At 31.0% G+C, this 8,086-nt stretch overlaps 1 long non-coding RNA gene across 3 annotated transcripts in view; it reads right to left on the bottom strand.

The window, feature by feature from the left end:
- Nucleotides 1–1,055: 1,055 nt before the first annotated feature.
- The window catches only part of LOC131930903 (uncharacterized), a 55,527-nt gene continuing 48,496 nt past the window's right edge, over nt 1,056–8,086 (bottom strand). For 2 of the 3 annotated variants that reach the window (XR_009384193.1, XR_009384190.1), the window contains 3 exons: nt 1,963–2,111; nt 1,679–1,776; nt 1,056–1,510 (listed from right to left, as the gene is read on the bottom strand). This is a non-coding gene — a long non-coding RNA (uncharacterized LOC131930903). Of the gene's footprint in view, nt 1,511–1,678; nt 1,777–1,962; nt 2,112–7,621; nt 7,762–8,086 lie in introns of those variants that run through there. The other variant, XR_009384192.1, reaches the window with a different exon arrangement.

Genomic DNA, 8,086 nt, shown 5'->3' with positions numbered 1-8,086 from the left:
GATTTAAACAATCATGATTTTATATAATTTTATTATTTGATTTGAGCTATCTAATTTAAAATAAGGAATAATTTTAGCTGAATAATTTTAGTTATAAATTATAGGTTATATATATATATATATATATATATATATATATATATACAGATCAGAAATGAAAGCTCATTTAAATAAATAAATTAGCTTTTTAAAGGTATTTAAAAAAGAATCAATCAACAAACTTTCTCCATCTCGTAAATTGAAACAATGGTCAAATGGGAAATAACAATTACAACATTTTATTCTACAGTTTTGGTAAAGTTATATCCCTTTTTAGAAATTTAAATTTATTTTTTCTTCCAAAAATAAAACTCGTTAGAAAATACTATATTGAAATGAAATTTTAAAAATCACTTTCTTAAAATAAATCAATAGTAATTATATTTGTGGAAATCACCTTAAAAATAATTGGTTATTAAGTTTCATTATGTTAAAATTTACCATGTTAATTAACTAATTATGATAAATTACACCACATTAGAGTAGTCAAGTGAGTGTGTGTTGTTTTTTTTTACAGTTCACCCAATTTAATTGAAGCTTGACTAACTTATTTTTGCCACACCGTGAACGAGATGAAAAAAAGAACCAACTTAGCATTTAAGCTAAATTACCCTTAGTGACAAAATAAATGTAGTAGAGCTCCTACTCTTATCCTCTCTACCCTACATATTTGCAATCTTCAGTGAGCTCAAAAAATATAAAATGTTAACTGGACTATATTCTCAGTTAGAATGGCATCATTTTATAGAATGGATTAATAGCATTTTAGATAATTTCACTGAAGAAAATTGCTTTGAGATATGAACAATTTAAAATTTGAGCAATGTTACAGAACAAATTATTTTAAAATTAAGGTTGCTTTTTTGAGGTTTTCTCCACTTTCGTTTGATTTCACAAGGCTGAACCTCTCCTAACATTAAACAAAAATACACAAAATCAGTATACATTTTAACAAAACTTATTAAAGAATAAAATGCAAGAGAATTTTTTTTTCTTTTATTTTTTTTTTATTTTATTACATTTCAAAACAATTATTAACAATTATGAACTAAATGAAGGAACAGCAGTGTCTTAAGGCCAATACATTCTGTATTTAAAAGACTGCATGTTAGAGACAATATGACTAAAGTGAACCTAGTGGAAATATTACCTAAGTAAAGAAGCAATTGCTGAACAGTAATTTTTATAAGGTCAGACATACATTCTTAACAAACTCAATAGAGCAGCTGTGATGCATAAATTACATTTTAAATCAGACTTATATTAAGCTAGTATATAACTAAATGAGCACAAATATTGTGAGTAAATTTTATGACACATTAACAATATTAATCATCAACATTAATGGAATTGGCCGTGTCCTAATGGTTGGCACTTGTCATAAACAATGACTAGGTAGACATCAACACACTAGAAGGGTAATCACAATGTACTCAATGTGGACTGGTTCATCAGTAGATCACACTCTTTTCTAAAATACAAATGACATAAATGTTAAGCATAAAATGTGAAAATTTTAGATATTGTCTTTAACACATTAATGTGCACACTAAAATTATTTTATCCATTGAAAAATAGAAATTTAAAATTACTCATCAATAGCAAAAATATCAGACACTACAAATTAAACATTATGTACCTGTACAATGCTTTGAACTCTAGACGGGCAGGTGGTGAAGGTGTTTGGGGTAGAGGCCATCAACAGCATTTCTCCAGAGAAATTATTTCTCCTTTTAACTGTAATAAATTTGCAAACAAATTACTCTGGAAAAATGCATTAAAGGATTTTCTGACAGTGATGAAAAACTCTTTACCATTAGAAACTGATTTTTTTCTCTTTGAGTCTTCAAAAGGCTTTTAAAATGTAAATATGTAGAAACAACAAATACATTAGATTGTAAAGAAAAAATAAAGGAAACCTACTTGAATACAGTATAATGTTCCTATAACAAAGTGGTCAGGACAAAGAAGAGTTCCTGCACAGCAACTCCTTATTGGTTCAGCTTTACGGGATTGCATGGTCAGGTATGGTCTCAAGTATGGTTTCCTGGCTCATAACTGTAGTCCAACCCCTGCGATAAACAAAAAAGTCACAGAAAATAAGATTGCAAGAAATTGTGCTGGCCACACAATCTTTTCATATGCCAAGGTTATAGAAACAGATGAACTCTACTTCAACATGGACTCTACTTCCTTGCACTATGGAGTTCTTGAGGTAACAATATATAAATTTACTGAAAATAAAAACAATAAAATTGTCTAGAACATATAAATAAAATTTAAGAATTGACAATAAAAGACCATAAATTGTCATAAAATTGACCTAGGCCAAAACTAAAGCTAGAAAATAAGCAGCCTTAAGCTTTGCAAGGCTTTAAACAATAGCCTACATATTATTTTGGGTCAATATATCCTGTCCCTTTCAGCATTGAGAGGGAAGAGAAATGCTCTCTGCACCAAATTTAATAATAGGGTAGATGGAGAAAACAAATGTCTAAATGTTATTTAGTGAATTCTTTTATATGAGTAAGCATTCTAGTAGAAAGCCTATTATGAAGTTCTTTTTGTTATGTTTAATCATTTAGGGGAGTTGTTCATTCATTTTGGTTAATTTTTTTTAAGAAAAGTGTTTTTATAGTTTCAGAAATGAAATAAAAATAAATGTAAGAGAAATTTTCACATTAAAAGCTCTATCAAATGGAACTATGTGACCCTGTAGACCAGGTGTCTTTTTATAAGTAAATTGTCAGCTATTTTAGGCATTGTTCTTAGTTGTATGGCCATGCTATTTTAAGCTTTTTAACCTCAATGGGGTCGATAGGGAATTTATATTATTAAATCCATGGAGCAGCCACCAGACCCATATAAATAACTTCTACAAAACCAGAGTTTGTGATGGAATTTAATTTGCAGCAGAAGATTTAAAAAAATTAATTTATTACTTTGAAACAGCTGTGATACTATAATCAAGAAAGCCTCCACACTAAATATTAATAAGTCTCTGAGCAAAGTCATCTCCTGATATTTCATCATTTTTCGCTGTATATATTCTTATTTGACAAGTGGAGAGATTTTTTGTTCAAACCAAAATTTTTGAACTATCAACTTTTATTACTAATGCATACATTTTTAAAAGCCATAAAACTAATATTAAATTTAAACAATAGTTCAGTGTTTGTATAAGTACTTTATTATGCCTTATTATGAAATAATTTTCAAAGTTTATCCTCACAAGCAATTTAAGACTAGAAAAAGGAAAAGCTCATAGTATTTAACTCAATGGGCCACAGTGTATTGGAGGAAACCAATTCAAATATTACATTTAAGAATGAAGAAAGAAAGCAGTGTTTGACTGGCCACAATATGATGAATGTGCGATGAATTCAAAACAAAACTTTCTAAATTGAGCAAGTATTTTAAAAAGATAACTGAAGAATTAGGGAGGTGGACTGAAATTCCATCAAACAGAACAAATTGTTGCCCGTTACAGTGTTATGAAAGAATTGTGCATTTCGTGGTTCTTGAAATGTAATTTACACAAGAAGTTAAAAGAATTAGATTCAAATTTGAGACCACTTAATGGCTAGAAAAATAAATTTTAATTACTATCTGTCATGTGAATATATGCAGCATTAGTTACATTTTCTTAACCCTTTATATAGACTAGCCTGATCATTGTATATCAGAATGTAGTCTATGGTTGTCATACTAGACTGACCACTGCAAGTTAATGTTTTCTCTAGGGTTCACCAATCAGCCTGTACACTAGAAACAGAAAGGCAGCATTTGATTAATTCATTGTAAAATTAAAAACCTAAAACTGTTATCTGCTCTATCATACTCATAAGACATAATAAAACTTTCTTAATCATTTAATAAATGTTTTAGACTAGCCTGACCATTGCAAGTCAGAGTGTAGTCTTCAACTTAGTTTTCGGCTAATCCCTCTCAAACACACCTGTTACCTGTAGATACATACCTCAATAAAACACTTAAATTAATACAACTTTCTTAACCATTTGTTAACATGTTTAAGACTAGCCTGCAAGTCAGAGTGTAGTCTTTGACTAAATACAGAAAGGCATCATTTGATTGCAGACATACATGTTACCTGTAGATACATACCTCAATAAAACACTTAAAATAATACAACTTTCTTAACCATTTATGAACATGTTTAAGACTAGCCTGACCATTGCAAGTCAGAGTGTAGTCTTCAGCTAATCCCTCTCAAACACACCTGTTACCTGTAGATACATACCTCAATAAAACACTTAAATTAATACAAATTTCTTAACCATTTATGAACATGTTTAAGACTAGCCTGACCATTGCAAGTCAGAGTGTAGTCTTCCACTACAGAGATGGATCATTTGATTGCAGAAACTAATCCCTCTCAGACACACTCTACAGGTATAATACTTTACAGACTTTCTTAATAATTAATAATGTATTTCATACTAGCCTAGCTAGTAGACTGTAGTAGTTGCCTAAACTGGGTACAGAATGTGACAGTGACCCTACTGGTGAGAAAGGTTTTGACAATATCTTTTCTATTTACTTGCACATTCAAAATAGGATTAAGGAAAATATAACGCATTCAAAAATGCAGTGAATGAAAGATATATAATTAATACTATTGTCTGCTAGATTCATGAGGAAACAGATGTTATTTTTAAATGGCAACTGAAACTTATATTCAATATTCTTCACAATAGGCCGTGGTCCACCAACTAATAGTTTTAAAGATGGAATTTCTAGAAAAGGAATTATATTAAACACCATGTAGGCCTATAAAGCTCTGAAGTTGATTGAGATCACAAAGGCATCAAATAGGAGGAAGAGAATAAAAAATTGACATGATAGGATTTGCAGCTTACTGATTCACAAGCTGGAGAACCTTTTAATTGTGAATTGAGAGTGAATCCACTGAGCCAATCATATCCTCTTCATTGGATGCCAATATGCAAATACATATTGTGAAAGGCAAAACATTAAAGACAACTGGGTATTTAAGAACGAAAAGACACCACAAAAAGCTTTAAAAGGAAGTATTTGACTTGTAAGAAAATGGGTGAACATTGATTTACACCAAATGACAATAATTTATGCATTACTGATAGAAAGTCAACTAATTATAGCTGGATTAATGGCAATGCACACTAATTGCCAAAAAAATAAGTTGAAATCATGGAAGACAAAATATATATTTTCTAATGGATTTTGTCAAATGTGAAACTGGTGAAATCTTTTATTACCTGCCTTCAAACATAAAATCTAAATTATTTTATCTGTAGTGAATTTAGTCAGTGCAAACCTGTTTTTAATGTCTATATTATTTTTGGCTTTTAAAAATTTATTTACTTATCACCATTATTTTGCCCTTGCCTATTACAATACATATTTACCTTTTTGCCAATTTTAGAAATGAAAACCTTAGATAGGCCTACATTTCAGAACCATTTTCAAAAAATTAAGGTTAAAAAATCCAAACGAGAAATTCAAATTGGTCAATGTGTATATTTTTGTCCATGTTTTATTAAAGTCTGTTAAAATTCTCACATGATTTAATTAATTAATGGAAGAAAACCATGGGCCTAGCAGCTTTGTACATGGATCTAAGAAATACTACATTTTTTGATGTTGTTACATAATAATAAATCATGTAGGACTGGAGGAAATCCCATCCAACAATACAATGTCATGTTTCAATGGGAAGATTTAACTTGGAATATATCAACAAAGGCAGTGCAATTTTAATTTTAAAATAATCAAATATAGGCTGTTTTATATCATCTGTGTAGGCAAATAAGGAAATGTAGGCACCAAAGATGACATGCCAAATGAGATCTCTATGCACAATGAGTTAAAACATTTAGGCAACAGCCTAGCAATTTCATTTTCAATACCATGGACTGATGTTCTTTTTAAACAGTGTATGAGAGAGACATAATATCAAATGAAGTCCACTTAGTCACCAACCATTTTTAACCAGTTCTGCATACAATTTAGGGAGGAAGTATGCACAATAAGTTAAAACATTGGCAACAGCCGAGCAATTTCATTTTTAATACAATGGACTATAAGCTGATGTTCTTTTTAAACAGTGTATGAGAGAGACATAATATCAAATGAAGTCCACTTAGTCACCAACCATTTTTAACCAGTTCTGCATACAACTTAGGGAGGAAGTATGCACAACGAGTTAAAACATATTGGCAACTGCCGGTCAATTTCATTTTCAATACCATGGACTGATGTTCTTTTTAAACAGTGTATGAGAGAGACATAATATCAAATGAAGTCCACTTAGTCACCAACCATTTTTACCCAGTTCTGCATACAACTTAGGGAGGAAGTATGCACAATGAGTTAAAACATATTGGCAACAGCCGGACAATTTCATTTTCAATACCATGGACTGATGTTCTTTTTAAACAGTGTATGAGAGAGACATAATATCAAATGAAGTCCACTTAGTCACCAACCATTTTTAACCAGTTCTGCATACAATTTAGGGAGGAAGTATGCACAATAAGTTAAAACATTGGCAACAGCCGAGCAATTTCATTTTTAATACAATGGACTATAAGCTGATGTTCTTTTTAAACAGTGTATGAGAGAGACATAATATCAAATGAAGTCCACTTAGTCACCAACCATTTTTAACCAGTTCTGCATACTACTTAGGGAGGAAGTATGCACAATGAGTTAAAACATATTGGCAACAGCCGGACAATTTCATTTTCAATACCATGGACTGATGTTCTTTTTAAACAGTGTATGAGAGAGACATAATATCAAATGAAGTCCACTTAGTCACCAACCATTTTTAACCAGTTCTGCATACAACTTAGGGAGGAAGTATGCACAATGAGTTAAAACATATTGGCAACAGAAAGTTAAAATCATATTGGCAATGCACAACAATTAAAATATAATAGCCTACAGATTCTCTAAAAGGGAGGCTATAATAAAGAGAAATTTTCAGATGTCCATTGGACAGAAATAATTATTAACAAGTTCTGCATACAACTTAGGGAGGAAGTATGCACAACATGTTAAATAACTTAAGGCACAGCAACTTTAATATACTAGAGATCTAATGGCCTATAGTGTAGGCTTATAGGATGTTTTTTTTTTCAACATTTATCAATGGAGGCATATGCTATTATTAAAGAAGTTCAAAATGAGATATGTTAAGACACCAGTAGGCCTAATTTTTAACCAGGTCTAGATCTACATACAACATGGGGCAGGAAGTATGCACAAGTAGTTAAAATTAAAAACATATTGGCAAGGCAGAGCAATTTCATTAGGCCTTATGCCCTATAGGTCTACTATCATAATTAGGCCTAGGCCTATACAATAGTCAATAGCATTATCTTGGGCCTATATAACAATAACATTCAATCTAGACTGTTTTATTTTAATTTAAAAATCTAATTATTAGGCTAAAGAATACATATTATGGAGGAAGTGTGCACAACATTAACAATTATGCCTGGTACGCCTAATTGTTATAAAAAAAAAGTTGTCTAAGATCACAGACTAGATCCTGACTACTGACTAGACTACTTACCGAATTTTTGCATTGCCATTTCGTCAAGCTTATGATATGAAGTTCTGGGTCAGCTATTATGTGTGTAGGTTGGATTGTATCTAGACCATGTAGTTTCATTATGACTTCAAGTTTGCGCCAACTATGACTGAAGGAACACTGGGATACTCTAACCGTTTGACCGATAGATCTAGGCTTTAGCTGTCAAAAATTGAACACATTCACACAGCCGGCACCTACCCTGCTGAGTTATGTGTTTGTTTACATCACGTGACAGACTAAAACACATTAGCTTAGGCTAATGTTGATGTGTGAATGATTAAATACTCAGTGTTGGCGCCCGATTTTTAGATATCTTTAACAGCTGCTTGGCTTCAGTGGTATCAATATCAAGATGAAGGTAAACTTATACAACGTATAGTATATTAGGCTAGTTACTTAATATTAACTAAGTTAGTTAAGGTAAACTTTGTAAAAATATTATAG

The sequence above is a fragment of the Physella acuta genome, unplaced genomic scaffold (assembly GCF_028476545.2).
Source record: "Physella acuta isolate Inbredline_101_S28 unplaced genomic scaffold, ASM2847654v3 ptg001865l, whole genome shotgun sequence".
Lineage (NCBI taxonomy): Eukaryota > Metazoa > Mollusca > Gastropoda > Physidae > Physella > Physella acuta.
This window is presented reverse-complemented; position numbering and strand designations above follow the sequence as displayed.